This window comes from Palaemon carinicauda, chromosome 2 (assembly GCF_036898095.1).
Source record: "Palaemon carinicauda isolate YSFRI2023 chromosome 2, ASM3689809v2, whole genome shotgun sequence".
Lineage (NCBI taxonomy): Eukaryota > Metazoa > Arthropoda > Malacostraca > Decapoda > Palaemonidae > Palaemon > Palaemon carinicauda.
In genome coordinates this window covers 13,939,046-13,954,190 of record NC_090726.1, presented here as the reverse complement: position 1 = coordinate 13,954,190, position 15,145 = coordinate 13,939,046, and the positions used below count along the sequence as shown (strand labels likewise).

Sequence of the window (15,145 nt, the reverse complement as noted above, 5' to 3'; positions counted from 1 at the left end):
ATAACTTGTATAATCGTGAATATGGCTAACTTTTAGAATTATGAATATGGCTAACATGTTACATTGTGAATTTGTAACTTTTAATAATGTGAATGCGAAACTTGTTAGATTATAAATGTATATAACTCGAAACTGGGAACTTGTATAACTTGTAAGATTCTTATTAGACTGGAAAGTTATAACTTGTAAGATTGGAGACTTATAACTTGTAAGATTGGACACTTATAACTTGTAAGATTTGGAACTTATAACGTGTAAGATTATCAGATAAAATTCTGTTCTCAGGTTCAGATATTCAGCTTCATATAAAAATTGTTGGAACTACGGTTTTTCAATGGGTAAAAAAAAGGGAAACTACTGTTTTGCAATGGGTAGAACAAGGAGAATATATATCATTTTGAAAGGTAAGATACAAATTAGCATTTAAGTCCTCGTAAAAATACTTTTGATTCCTTTATATATATATATATATATATATATATATATATATATATATATATATATATATATATATATATATATATATATATATATATATATGTATATGTATATATATGTGTGTATATGTATATATATGTGTATATATGTAGATATATGTGTATATATGTAGATATATGTATATATGTAGATATATGTATATATGTATATATATGTGTATATATGTATATATATGTGTATATATGTAGATATATGTATATATGTAGATATATGTATATATGTAGATATATGTATATATGTAGATATATGTATATATGTAGATATATGTAGATATATGTATATATGTAGATATATGTATATATGTAGATATATGTATATATGTAGATATATGTATATATATGTAGATATATGTATATATATGTATATATATGTATATATGTATATATATGTATATATGTATATATATGTATATGTATATATATGTATATGTATATATATGTATATGTATATATATGTATATGTATATATATGTATATGTATATGTATATATATGTATATGTATATATATGTATATGTATATATATGTATATGTATATATATATATGTATATATATATGTATATATATATATATGTATATATATATGTATATATATATATATATATATATGTATATATATATATATATATATATATATATATATATATATATATATATATATATATATATATATATATATATATATATATATATATAAACTTCTCTGATCCAAAGGGAAATATGAATATAAAATATTTAAATGCAATTTAGCTAATTCTTGCTGCATCTAAGGTAAAGAGTAGGCCTACTTCCGGCAAAGATAGACTAGTTAAGATTTAATATGTACATTACAGGGTTTGATTTCTTACAGGTTTATCCGGAACTCGTGTATGAAAATGAAGAAACAAGAATTGCAAACAGGCTGAACGTTAAAACTCCACCAGTAAAGCAATAGATTTTGAGAAAATTCAATAACGAAAAGACTACGAAAAAAATGATCCTACAAAAACTATTGATCCTCATTAATAAGTCTGTTGTAGCCAAAATATTTTCACATTCAAAATTCCTGTAGGTCGTAATGAGTATATTAAATAGCCACTTTTCCATTGTTACCATTGCATTTGCAACATTTTTCTTTCTAGTTTTCAATCAATGGATTTTATTCTAGTCTATCATCTGCTGTACTTTTCATTTCTTCTACCTATTGCGGTGTTTTTCTTAGCTGTATTTTCCTTATTTTTCTTCCTTTTCGTTCCGAGATTTCAGGTCTTGTCTTATTTCGCATACTCCTGCTTTTTTATTGTTTTAGTTAAGTTATTGCTAGTATTGATTTTGGGCGTAGACATTTACCTGCAGGTTAGCTTGAGAAATTTTGTTTAACGTCTCTACACAGGTGTGCCTATGTTATTTTCTAAAGTTTAATGTTTAAGCAGTTTTAATTGTCTTTAACGACTGAATTTCTGAAGAGACTTCAGAAGAAAAGTTTTCCTTTCTACTCTGGTTTCCCCAAGATTTGCATGGATTTTTTTCCCTTAAAGTTGTTGTGGCAGGTTTCATGTAAATGTACTAATTTTTATAGGTTTTCCACAAGCATATATTACAGTATTTTTCATGTGAACAATTGTATTTAAAAATTTCTTATACAAAACTTTAGCATTTAGATATGAAATATATCTAAGATTGGTATAGATCACCAAAGAAAATTCTAAAACTTTTTTGGGTTTTTAATTCAAAATATATCTGCAATTTCACAGCCAAATCCAAAATTTTCTATTAAGGCCACTTGGTATTTGTAGTTCCTGAAATTCTTGTTACAAATTGTTTATCACTACAATCATTAGTTTGAATTTCCTTGTTTTGGAAGGTTCTTTACACACAAAGTCTTGGTTTTCATGACTCTGAAGTATTTAAGCTATTCCTTTTTTTTTCAGTAAGTACGTCCTTGACGAATATCTTACGCCTTTGAGGTTGATTTTGGTCTTGAAATGTGAGGCTATTTAATTTCTATATCTAGAATCTTAGTTAATTCTGGCCAAGTTTGACTTGGGTGACATAAGGTAGATTTGAATGCGAATGCTATTTAGTATCATTTAATAAAAAGTTGAATATTGAAAGTTCTGGAGCTCACGGGTAGAATAAAGTATTTCATTGCTAAGGACGTTACCCGAAATGTTATATTTATTTCAGAGGGTTTAATTCTTTGGAAACGCCCATGAGAAAGCTTAATATCCATGTAAGAAACTATTGGTTCCTTCAATATTTTTTTTATATATAGAGTACTTTAAAAAAACTTCAATCTGCCTCGTCTATGAAGTGAAAAATTCAGCGTACTGAAAATAGTAGGATTATTACAAACCTTAATAACTGGATTTTAGGTATGAAAGGGAGTGCGCGAGATGGCCTGAAGCTTATATTAAAATATTTAGATAGGTTGATAGTAGCTATTTAATATTCCAATTTTGTTATATACTTATGACAGTTTTCATACATGCCTAGATATATTTTATATGTAAATTAATCGTCCTTGTAAATTAATCTTTTGAAATTGGTATTTGAGTTTAAGGTTTTGCTCAACATTTGCACATACTAATGCTCATTTTTTTTTTCACCAGGTTCTAATGGGACCTAAATGACGCAGGAGCTTATACGGAAATAAGATGACTTTTTTTCACGAATAGGTTAACTTAGTAATGAACTTATTCTCGTAGTATGGAATGACCTTGAGTGGAAGAAATTTGCTACCATTTCACTGGTGCAATATGGAAACCTTTAGTAAGTGTATAAAACCGTCAAATTTGTCGTACCTAGCTAGTTTTTAAAGCAATTTGCAAATAACTATTTATAAAACTTTCTCTTATGTTTTATAAAATCAAAAATTTTCTATTAAATTTAGAACATTCATATAAATTGAGATGAAATTTTAATTACCGTAACTCTAATATTCAATTGTAATTAAGCAGAAAAATTACTTGTTTGCTAAAGGGAAATGTAAAAACTCACCTTCATAAGAATAGTTCTGTAGTTCTCAATATATAGGGCAGAGCTGGTATAAAGCATAACTAACAGTTCTGTTATGTAAAATTACTTAAAAGTGAAACAAAATAGATTTTAAATATAGAACGGTGGAATGTTTACTATAGGGTTCAGTATTCACTACGAGGTTCGTTAGCTAACTATCCTCTTATAAACGTTTAACTTATTTTGGGGATTTAACATCCATTGTATAATAGTAGAGTATTTTAAAGCTTTCAATTTCGTAGCATGCCTAGCGCTTTTAAGATGAAGGCAAACAATGACCTTGCCAGAAAATTGCATTTTTAAATCCTTTTTTCAGATAGCAGCCTATAAAAATTTGCCTTCGAATGGTGGATTGAACATCCATCTAAGGTCCTAAAAAGTTCGAATGGTGGATTGAACATCCATCTAAGGTCCTAAAAAGTTCGAATGGTGGATTGAACATCCATCTAAGGTCCTAAAAAGTTAAGTTTACTGTGTCTTAAGTTCGAATGTCAGTAAATTACTTATGCTAATTTCAATATATATTATCCATGCTATTTCAATCTAATGATCTTTTAAATATCTGCTCCTAAAGTAAAAATTTTCGGCTATATCTATTTATTTGTCTAAATTGCCGATTGTTATTGTATTCAAAAGAAAAAGCAGAATGAGTTATAAAGTATCATGCATGATTTATTAATAAAATGGTACAAGTTCAAGTTCGCAATTGTAAATCATTAATCGTGTTTAACGTTAATCATATTTACATTTAAGTATTAACGGTAGTTTCTGGTTGACCAAGACCTAATTTATTTTTATTCCAGACACACACGTACACACGTTAATGGAGAAAGTAGCAGAAGAGTGAACAGAGAAAAGACAAAGCAAGAGAACTAAATATATTATAGTAAATGAAACAAAATTGCAGGTAGTAATTAATAAATTAAATACAACCGTATGAAGAAAATTGTGTTTTATTCGACAAACAAGACTACGATATAAACCAACTAAAGTGCTCTTTATAGTACTAATATATACAAGATAAGTATTCATGTATAGCTTCTTTAGACTGCAGTCTCTTCTTTCTTCTGCGTGCTGCATTCTCTATTTCTTTCTTCTGCTGCGTGCTGCATTCTCTCTCTTCACTGCTGCGTGCTGCATTCTCTCTCTTCACTGCTGCGTGCTGCATTCTCTCTCTCTTCACTGCTGCGTGCTGCATTCTCTCTCTCTTCACTGCTGCGTGCTGCTTTCTCTCTCTCTTCACTGCTGCGTGCTGCATTCTCTCTCTCTTCACTGCTGCGTGCTGCATTCTCTCTCTCTTCACTGCTGCGTGCTGCATTCTCTCTCTCTTCACTGCTGCGTGCTGCATTCTCTCTCTCTTCACTGCTGCGTGCTGCATTCTCTCTCTCTTCACTGCTGCGTGCTGCATTCTCTCTCTCTCCACTGCTGCGTGCTGCATTCTCTCTCTCTCCACTGCTGCGTGCTGCATTCTCTCTCTCTCCACTGCTGCGTGCTGCATTCTCTCTCTCTCCACTGCTGCGTGCTGCATTCTCTCTCTCTCCACTGCTGCGTGCTGCATTCTCTCTCTCTCCACTGCTGCGTGCTGCATTCTCTCTCTCTCCACTGCTGCGTGCTGCATTCTCTCTCTCTCCACTGCTGCGTGCTGCATTCTCTCTCTCTCCACTGCTGCGTGCTGCATTCTCTCTCTCTCCACTGCTGCGTGCTGCATTCTCTCTCTTTACTGCTGCGTGCTGCATTCTCTCTCTTTACTGCTGCGTGCTGCATTCTCTCTCTTTACTGCTGCGTGCTGCATTCTCTCTCTTTACTGCTGCGTGCTGCATTCTCTCTCTTTACTGCTGCGTGCTGCATTCTCTCTCTTTACTGCTGCGTGCTGCATTCTATCTTTTTTCTGCTGCGTGCTGCATTCTATCTTTTTACTGCTGCGTGCTGCATTCTATCCTGCGTGCTGCATTCTATCCTGCGTGCTGCATTCTATCCTGCGTGCTGCATTCTATCCTGCGTGCTGCATTCTATCTTTTTACTGCTGCGTGCTGCATTCTATCTTTTTACTGCTGCGTGCTACATTCTTTCTTTCTTATGCTGCGTTCTTTTCTGTTGCATGCTGCATCTTATTCTCCTGGAGTGAATTAGTCTTCATACTTTTATACAGTGAATAAATCGCAACTTGTTAAAAACTCCAATTTTCCATAGCTTTCTCAATGACAAAGCACCAAAGATCTGTAAGGATGCAAGATCTACGCTCTTATCAATGCTTCATAATTTAAACTACGTTGTGAGAGCTTATTGGTATTCTCTAGAGCTTGATTTTTATCCACACTGCATTAAACCTGAAAAGAAAAACAGATAAACATTCTGTACCATTTATCATTTGTTTCATGCACATTATAAACCACAAGACATTGGTAACTTTAACGAGCATAAACTACGTTAAGTAAAAAACCGGAACCACAACTATATTATAAAAACAGTAACACGATTGAATACAAAAACTGATGACATGACTTGGATTAACTTTTATAACCTGGCGTATCCAAAATGCCGAGATAAATTTACCAAAGTGCATTAGCCAAAAGGTTCAAGTATCAATTTAGCAACGCTTAAATCAGAGCAACTTTCAACTGACTATAGACGGCACATTTATAAATAAAGGAGGATACATCTGTTTTATAAACCAGTCACTGCCTAATGCATAGTGGCAAAATCCTTGGACTTCCAAGGCTCTCTAAACTTTTCAATATTAGTGACATTGCTATTTCACTTACGTTAATTTTTTTGTATTGTGAGATCTGTAAAACATTAAACTTGCTAATCTCAAACTATACATTTTACAACATCTAATAAAATCTTAAGGCTTCCTACCATATTCAAATTCAGTCTCTCCAAACAGAATTTCCTTGAAACAATTTCTAGTGAACCTTAAACTTCAAGATAATAGAATATAGATATAAAGACTAGATATAATTAATGCTAAATATCCATAGACTTAAGTGTTTTCAAGCTAAAATCCTGAAAGGCAGTGTAATAACCCAGAAAACTAAAAAGCCAAGAGCTATAAAAAACTGACAAAAGGGACCCCACCAAAACCAATGACATCCAGAATCATCAGATTAACACAACTACTCTTACAGCACACTTGTCTATGTCGTTAGCTTTAACACCAAACCCCGTAAAATACAAAAACTCCTTTTCATATCTAGTTTAACCACCAAAACCACTTTTATTAAGATCAGATCGTTAACTAAACACCTTATTACGCTTACAATCAGGGAAAAATGAATATCAACCATAGCTGTTCAATTTAAAATCAAAGACCCATTTGATAAGTTAGCAACCGAAGTCAAAACTTTACCTATCTATATGTAACTTGTACTCTTAAGGATGCGATACAGACCCATCTGCCCTAGCTATATTTACTGGTTATTTAAAAAAAAAAAATGTAATCAAACTAAGACCTAATATGAATCGTTACTTCAGGTACGATAGAAAACCAACCAAAAAATGTGATTAAAGTTCTGGAAATAACACAGTTTTTTTTTTAAACCACAATCTTAGATTTTGAACTAGTTAAAAATTCAAGTAAGCAATATTTACCATAAATCCAAAATAGGCCCCAAAACCACCAAAACGTAACTTTACGCTCAAAATTCAAGAAAATTACTACCAAAGTAAATGTGTATGGGTTATTTGGACGTTTTCAAACCTATAAAATAATTCAAGACTTGAAAATCTAATTAACACTAGTTAAGCAATGCATCAAATGCTACCGAAAATAAATTCCCAAGATATACTAAGCGCTTCAATATAAAATACTAAAATTGTGATTTAAGATTGGTAACCAAATTTTATTGCTTATCACGTGTAAGTACTCTAAACCAAATTTCTTTACTATTTAAAAACTTAAGAATATCGGTTTCTGATATCAGTTTCTCACGATTACCCCAGGCAATATGCTTACTATACTAGAAAAAAAACTTACGTTGACAACTTTTAAGCAAGAGTTTAGCCATTAAGTATTCGGCAAATTCTAGACACAAACCTGGTTAAAAAGGTCTGATAGGAATTTCTATAACTTTCCCAAAAATTACATCAAGGTATGGTTCTATATCTCATCCTTGATTAATAAAAATTAAACCTAAAACATTCATTATTAAAAACTGATTATGTGGTTAACTGGCATCTTCTAGCCAATATGAATAATGGCTATGTCTTCCAGAGATAGGTAACAAAAAGATCCCTATACAAAACTGCACGATGATTTCAAAAAATAATTCAGAAAGATTACCCAAACTCTGAACACCAAAATTGCAAACTCGAGCTTACCTTCATACCACAGCCCCACAACATGGTGCAGATTACTGGAACATCAGTTCTGAAAGAAAAAGATGCCAACACGATATGCAAATGATTAGAGCAGCTAAATGAGGGTATGAACAAGGCTGAACCACAACACGCACTGTTGTTGCTTCCTGATTTCCTACCGGTTACAGTTCTATCTTGCCGGCTTCCTTCCAAGTTTCAACCAATCAGAAGGTCCATGGCATTATTTTAAGACAACAAATGAGAAACGACTCCTGATTGGTCGAGAGACTAACAAGGAATCTTCAAGAGAACATTTACTTTCAAAAGACGTTACGTCATCACTTACTAAACCAGTGACATCTGTTGGTTACATAATTAACCTTGAAAAAAGTTGGCGGAAAAAAATCATATATTCTGTATTTATAAAGAAAACAATTCGTCATTTTAAGGGAAACACTGATACTTGAAATTATACAAGAAAATTCTTACTGTATTAATTAAATATTTACTGTGAAATAGACAGGGTTTGTTGATTTAGATAGTGCATTGGTACCAGTTACAATATTCTAAACAAATATTTAATCAATATTTCAAAATGAACCAATTATTTCACTGATATTCCAGGAGATATGTTACAATTCTCGATCTGGAAAAAAACACTGATTTCAAATTCCTTCGCGCAAATAGTAATGTTCATATTGTTATATAATTTCTAATTTCTTCTGCTTTCCCTATATTAGGTCCCTTAGACTTAAAGAATTTTGGTTCTCACACCATGTATGAACTTTGGAGTCTTCCTTGTAATAATAATAATAACAATAATAATAAAAATAATAATACTCACTCTCTCTCTCTCTCTCTCTCTCTCTCTCTCTCTCTCTCTCTCTCTCTCTCTCTCTCTCTCTCTCTCTCTCTATCTATCTCTCTCTCTCTCTCTCTCTACACTTTAAATCCTATGGTCTAGTATAAGTTATGTAATGCTATTAACAGAACTGCCATATTTATTGTAAAAATTATGTAGAAAAGACAAGTTTGTGTTTATTAATAAGAGAAAGTTACTCAATTATAATTACAATAAATATCAATGCAATATTTTTTTTTCTAGCCCTTTTTTCAATGTTAGCATATGTTACTGACAAATGTATTAATACAGACCGAATTCAACTAAAGCCCGTACTGGGTAGAGCACATACCTTCGCCAGTGCCGCATTTGTTATCATGGTCATGCAAAGAAATTGCATAATAATGGCCGCATAATGACGACCTCTGCAACTATTGCAACTTCACTGATCCCGCTGAGCTTTGTACCCAAACCGCTAACAGGGATTTTGATGTCACTATACCTTGTTGTATACTATAAGACTGGCAATTAAATTGTGCATACTTTGACACTAGTGTCATGCAATAAAGATTACATTGACCACGATATAAGAAAAACTTTTATCTTTTCGTTACTTCACTTTAACATTCGATCAAATCACTCCTAAAATCTAATCACTTGTCCTTGTATCATGGCCTATCATCCAATCAAATTTCATAATATTCGGTCAAAGAGTTTCTCAATTATACGAATAACAAACAAATAAATATAAAAACATGAATAAACAAGGATAATGACATCACATTATCATGTTGTACATCAAGATAGGAGATTGAATTGAAAACACTTGACACTAATTTCATGCAAATCAGATAAAAATTGGCCACAATATGGTAAAACAACCTTCTCATGATCTTGATCTAACTTTCATGAAATTTGGTGAAATAGTTTTTGAGTTATGCGAACCATAACCGCTTAGACACACATACAAACAAATAACTACATGTGTATCAAATAAATACACACCTATCACAACACAACCTTCGCAACAAAGCTGTCAAAGGTAAAATATCCCGATTCAAGTATATTTACTTATTAAAATTCAAATTCAGACAGTTTATTGACATAACTAGAACGACCACTCGGTAGAGTGCTTACCTTCGCCAAAACCACTTGTACCAAGAAAACTGACAATGTTATGGTTATTTCATCTCAAAACACATGTTATCTAAATTTGTCATCATGACTTAAAATCTTTAATTTTCATGACCTTTAGCTTCAGTCCTATCATTCTCAAAATCTAATCAAATGGTCCTTGGATGATGACTAATCATCTCACCGAGTTTGATATATTTTTTTATGTAGACAAGTTGGAAAACAATGGCCTCGTAGTGACAGAGCCCAGAATTTCAGCATGTTCATTGACTCCGTTGGCCTTTGTTCCCCAACTGCTAAAAAGATTAATGGCATTAGTATAACACGATATATATCACAAGATACACAATATATTTATGTGTATTTTAGCTTTAGTTTCATGTAAATAAGATTGGCTACAATATGACAAGAAGTTTTTTTTTTTTTTCATTTTTTCGTGATCTTGGTCTTGAATTTTAACTTAATCAATCCCAAAATCTAATCAAATTGTTCTTAGATCATGACCAATCACCCCACCAAATTTCCGGATATTCAATCAATATTTTTAAGTAATGCGAATCAGAGTCTTAAAACAGACAGACATACATAAAAATGAATGCACACCTATCAAAAACTACCTGGGCAACAAAGTGGTCGAAGGTAAAAAGGTGAAAAAGATGCTGTTAATCTTGCTAGATAACCCGTTCTACCTTTAATTTACATATATGAACAAAAGCTAAGTACAAAAGTCAAAGCTAAGTAATAATTAACATAAACCGCTTAAAAAAACATCGTTATAATTATATTTTACAATTAAAACACTTTCTGCATAAATAATCTTTTACACTAAGTGAATTCACACAAACATTATGAGACTATTTCACAGGTTTGAAATTACATAGTATTTAATGAGAGTTATAATTTTCTCAAAACAAGCATTTTAGTAAGTCCCCATGTTTCAGTAGAAATAGACTAAACCAAATACATCCCTGTTATAAATAATTTCAATGTTACATAGCACTTCAAATTGACAAAACATTTTCGAAATAACCGCAATTATATTTTCATAACATACATTTTATACCCCCCTTTCACCTAAATGGAGAAATATTCTTTTAATGTACAGAGAAAACAACTGTTTCACATCAAATTCCAAACTAGAATGGCGACTCGGTACAGTGCATACCTTCACTAACACCACAAAAGAAGATAGGCCATTAAATTATGCACATTGACTCCTACTTGCACGAAGCTAAGGTTTTCGCCACACTCAACCTCCTGAAGGGGTATTATCAGGTGCCTATGAACCCAGAAGACATCCCCAAGACCGCCATCACTACCTCATTCGATGCATACACCTTCAATTTATCCTGTTTTGGGCTTCATAATGCTGGGGCCACATTTTCAACGTCACATAGATGGCATCTTAGGGGATCTCCTATTCTGTGTATGATACATGGACGATATACATCTGTTCTCTTTCCATCTAAATCACCGACTAATACACAATTCTTAGAATAAATGACACCAGGCAGATCCTTCATAGCAAAAAAATATGAATGCACATATATATTTTTTAGCCTCTTCAAGCCTTACTTTAATTGTCAAACATTCAGTACCACTGACTTTACTATCATAGCAGTATTATGCTGGAATAGTATTTATGTAAATTATAACTAGACTCGTAACCGTCAATTTGTGGATTGGAAGCGTTTCTACCCACTTCCTGTAACGCTATTGCATCAACATTTGTAGACTAAGTATATGCATTTACATCAGTATCTCGTTTGCTTAAACTATTTATATTCCAGGATACAATACGGAGTTTATGTGCCATTTTCAGAAATACTCTTTCTTAACCTACTTTCAGAAGGAAGCTGATTGGTTAGACTTTCAATATATTCGGTTATCGAATCAAGAATGTAAGTAAAATCTGTGAACACATTTTCTACATAATCTGGCTTATTAGCTAACAAGCAGGCATTGCACTTAGACTTTCACCACCATTACCATAGACCCCAGCAACCTTAAATTTTGGAGTCACCCTTTTTATTAAAAACAACCATCTTATTTTGGAAATATCCAATATAATTAGTAATATTTATACACAATACTGCCTTTTTAAGTTATTCCATCTCTTTGGGATATTTTTAAATAATGTTATTGTATTTAACTTGAATCTTCTCACGATATTTATTCCTGCTCGAACTTTGATTTTTCAGTTCCCAAGTTTTTTTTCCCCGAAATTTTCGCTAACTACAGAACCTGGTGATGAATAAAGGAGAACTATCCTTTTTTAGATTTTCATAGGTTGTCTTATGCAAAGGATCACTTACAGGCCTTCAGGGCAACACTCTTGGGCTGACATTATGAACACCCCTACAATTTCCGCATTTTCATTCGATTTACCACAAAATCGGCGGTAATGCTCATTTAGCACTTCTAGGCCATATGACCCTATCTGCAACACTTATAACACAGGCCAGGGATGTCAGTGTACACAACAACACGTTTATATCTTAAGAAGTTAGTGAAAAAAACGCTTTTTTGGAAGACCCTTGATAAGGTTATTTAATTATGGTTAAGGGACAGACTCGCCATTAGATTCGAGTTCTCTGTGCTTCGACCATATAAACAATAGGTCAACTAAAACATATTCTGGGTTCAATAAGTAAGGTAGTAAAATATAATTACTTATATACACCATACAATTCCTTTTTTCAATACAATACTACAAAGCCACTTTAGTTACAGAACCAGTAGCTACCTCATCCTTCACTGTAAGAAATGGCATATTTCTACCTTCCTTAAATAGAACCTAAAATTTGGGATGACACTTGGGCAGCAGAACTGCTATTGAACCTGAACGTGAAAGCACAAAACATTAGGAAAATACAGCCGAGGAGTTTTTGTTTTAATAACATTATCTTTCCGATGATTTGCATTAGAGCCGTCATCTATAAATGTCTTACATTTATCAATAGGTGACGCATTAGATACACCAGCAGTGTTCATCATTTTCCTTTTTATTTTCTTGCTTTTGACTGTGCCAAAGAGATAATCATCATTGCTGTTATTAGACAAACTACATATATTACCTGGATAACTTCTATCTTAACAAAAAAAAAAAACATTCGTATCACAAGAAATTTAAATATCAAAATAGTAGAATTTCTCTCTTAGAAGATATAATATAACGGTTATACTGAACAACACAAGTTTATAACTACTTTAATTGCCAAGCGTTAACAGTTTTGGTAACCCCACTTAGATAATATATGATTGCCGGGGGAGGTAAAATCCACACCTGGATCCGAACCTCTAGAAATAGTAGAATATTTTTTAGATTTCTTCATGACTGTAATAAATAAGGTGAATAAAAACATGATTACGTGACCATTCAATGGAAAACGCTATAACTGTTAGAACAGCTCTTGGTTCGAATGTCACAAAAGAAAATGGAAAGACAAAGAAAACGTTGTCGTGTTAAGAACAGAAAATGACCGGTGGGAATACAATACTAAAAATGCAAGTATAATTATCGTTTTAGGAGAAAAATAGAATAAATCTAGGAAACAGCAACAGACATAAATAAGGTATATCATATCCTATATTGTGTAATGGAAAATATAACTAAAAAAGGCTTCAAACGTGTTTAGCAACCACGAACTGGCTAATAAAGTTTAAGAATTCAAATTGATACAAACCTATTTCTTATTTATAATTTATATTGAATTCACTAGAAAAGGCAATTTTTAAACTACTTGATCATTTATAAAATCGAAATATTCCCAGACAACCAGTCCGCAATCAGAATGATATTTTACGTAGACATCTATGTACTGTTGCAAATAATCAGCTGGAATTGATGGATGAGGACAACTTTGCAATCTTCATTTTACTCCTAGTGCTGTTTTCCAAGCAGTTTTGCACGAACTTTGATAATGATTTACAACCATTGGTATTGAAGATGAAGTTCTGGTATTGATAGCTTATTTGGTCGACAAAATATTACTTTTTATAAACCAGAAACTCTTTCATCATGTCTAATCATTGAACAGAGTAGTATCCCATGGAAGTGTACTAGATTCAACATTTTGTATTTATAATATAGATCGATCAAAAGTAAGTGACAAAGTGAATTTCGAACTATTTACACCCTATAGTCTACCTTCTTAAATGAGATTGTATATACAAACTTCAAATCATGCACTTAATGCTAGGGAATGCATGACAAACTAATCTTAATGTAAATAAAACTGATCTTAGACTGAAAATTAAAATCTAATCTAGTCTCGACATCTAGCATAGTCCGTGACCTAGGGGCATCATTTTTACTACTAATTTCTTCCTCAAATAAACTCGATTTAGACTGAAGACGCATATTCTACAAAACCTTGGTTGATGTGCCAGATCCCTCCTGTTTTATCCGCTTCCGGCGTAGCCAGCCATCATTTTAGCTATGTAGTCTGGCATCACTGTCAACCCGTCGATCATGTTCAATCACGAGGACAGGGCTCAAAGCCCTGTCTACACGATCGAGCAAACTGTGATACCAGACCACAATAGTTTGCAAGAATGAGGGTTAATGACGTCAGAAGCATTAAAACCAGAGACAGGGATCTGGAATCATAGTGTAGCCAGATCCCCGTCTTTAGGTTTCCCGCTTCTGACGTCATCAACCCTCATTTTCACCCTCAATCGTGTGGACAGAGCTTTTGACCGAAGTTTACTATAGGTCAAACTATACAACAAGCCTTCACTAGATTTACGAGATACATTCCTTTAAGATTGCCCAGAACTTTGGATGGGCCTCTCAGCACAAGCCGCCATGACCAAGAATGAAAATAAATCTCTAAAAATATTTTAATTGGAGAAAATTTCTTAACTGCTAAAAATACTATTTCAGAAACAGCACCTAATTAAGTACACATCAATTTCTATAGGTTTCGTAGGACAGTGCTTTTGTGTGTTATAGGACAAAATCCAGTTTAAAATTTATCAATCGCCAATCTTAAGACCAGACATTTAGCCCTCGTGTAGATTTTTGGCAAGCACTTTTTAACTTTAATTGCTTCTCAGGAAAATACAGAGAAACTACTATGACACCTCAGTGGAAATAATTCCTGTCACTATACGGCAAAGGTTAAGTTTAGTACGTTCACAGTAGGCCATGCTATGTTAAAAAGCTAATAATACCTCTTAATTCGATTTTGCATTAGTTTTGTTAACAGATTCGAATGGGCAGGTTTTTTTTTTTTTTTTTTTTTTTTTTTAAATATTAAGGATCTTAAGGAAAAGTATAAAACTTTGCAAACCACATCACACGCCTAGTTCTGCTTTCAGTAGTTATTTTCATTACTGCCTAATAACCTTGAACTAGATCGGAAGGCCTTTC

The 15,145-nt window shown here is 32.7% G+C and overlaps 3 long non-coding RNA genes across 5 annotated transcripts in view; 1 reads left to right on the top strand and 2 right to left on the bottom strand.

The window, feature by feature from the left end:
* Positions 1–3,212, top strand: part of LOC137623259 (uncharacterized) — a 492,316-nt gene extending 489,104 nt beyond the window's left edge. The window contains exon 7 of the long non-coding RNA XR_011040580.1: positions 3,089–3,212. This is a non-coding gene — a long non-coding RNA (uncharacterized lncRNA). The remainder of the gene's footprint in view (positions 1–3,088) is intronic.
* Positions 1–15,145, bottom strand: part of LOC137623269 (uncharacterized) — a 478,525-nt gene that overhangs the window by 382,520 nt on the left and 80,860 nt on the right. The window lies entirely within an intron of this gene.
* The window catches only part of LOC137623284 (uncharacterized), a 125,720-nt gene that overhangs the window by 109,264 nt on the left and 1,311 nt on the right, over positions 1–15,145 (bottom strand). The gene's annotated exons all lie outside the window — the stretch shown is intronic.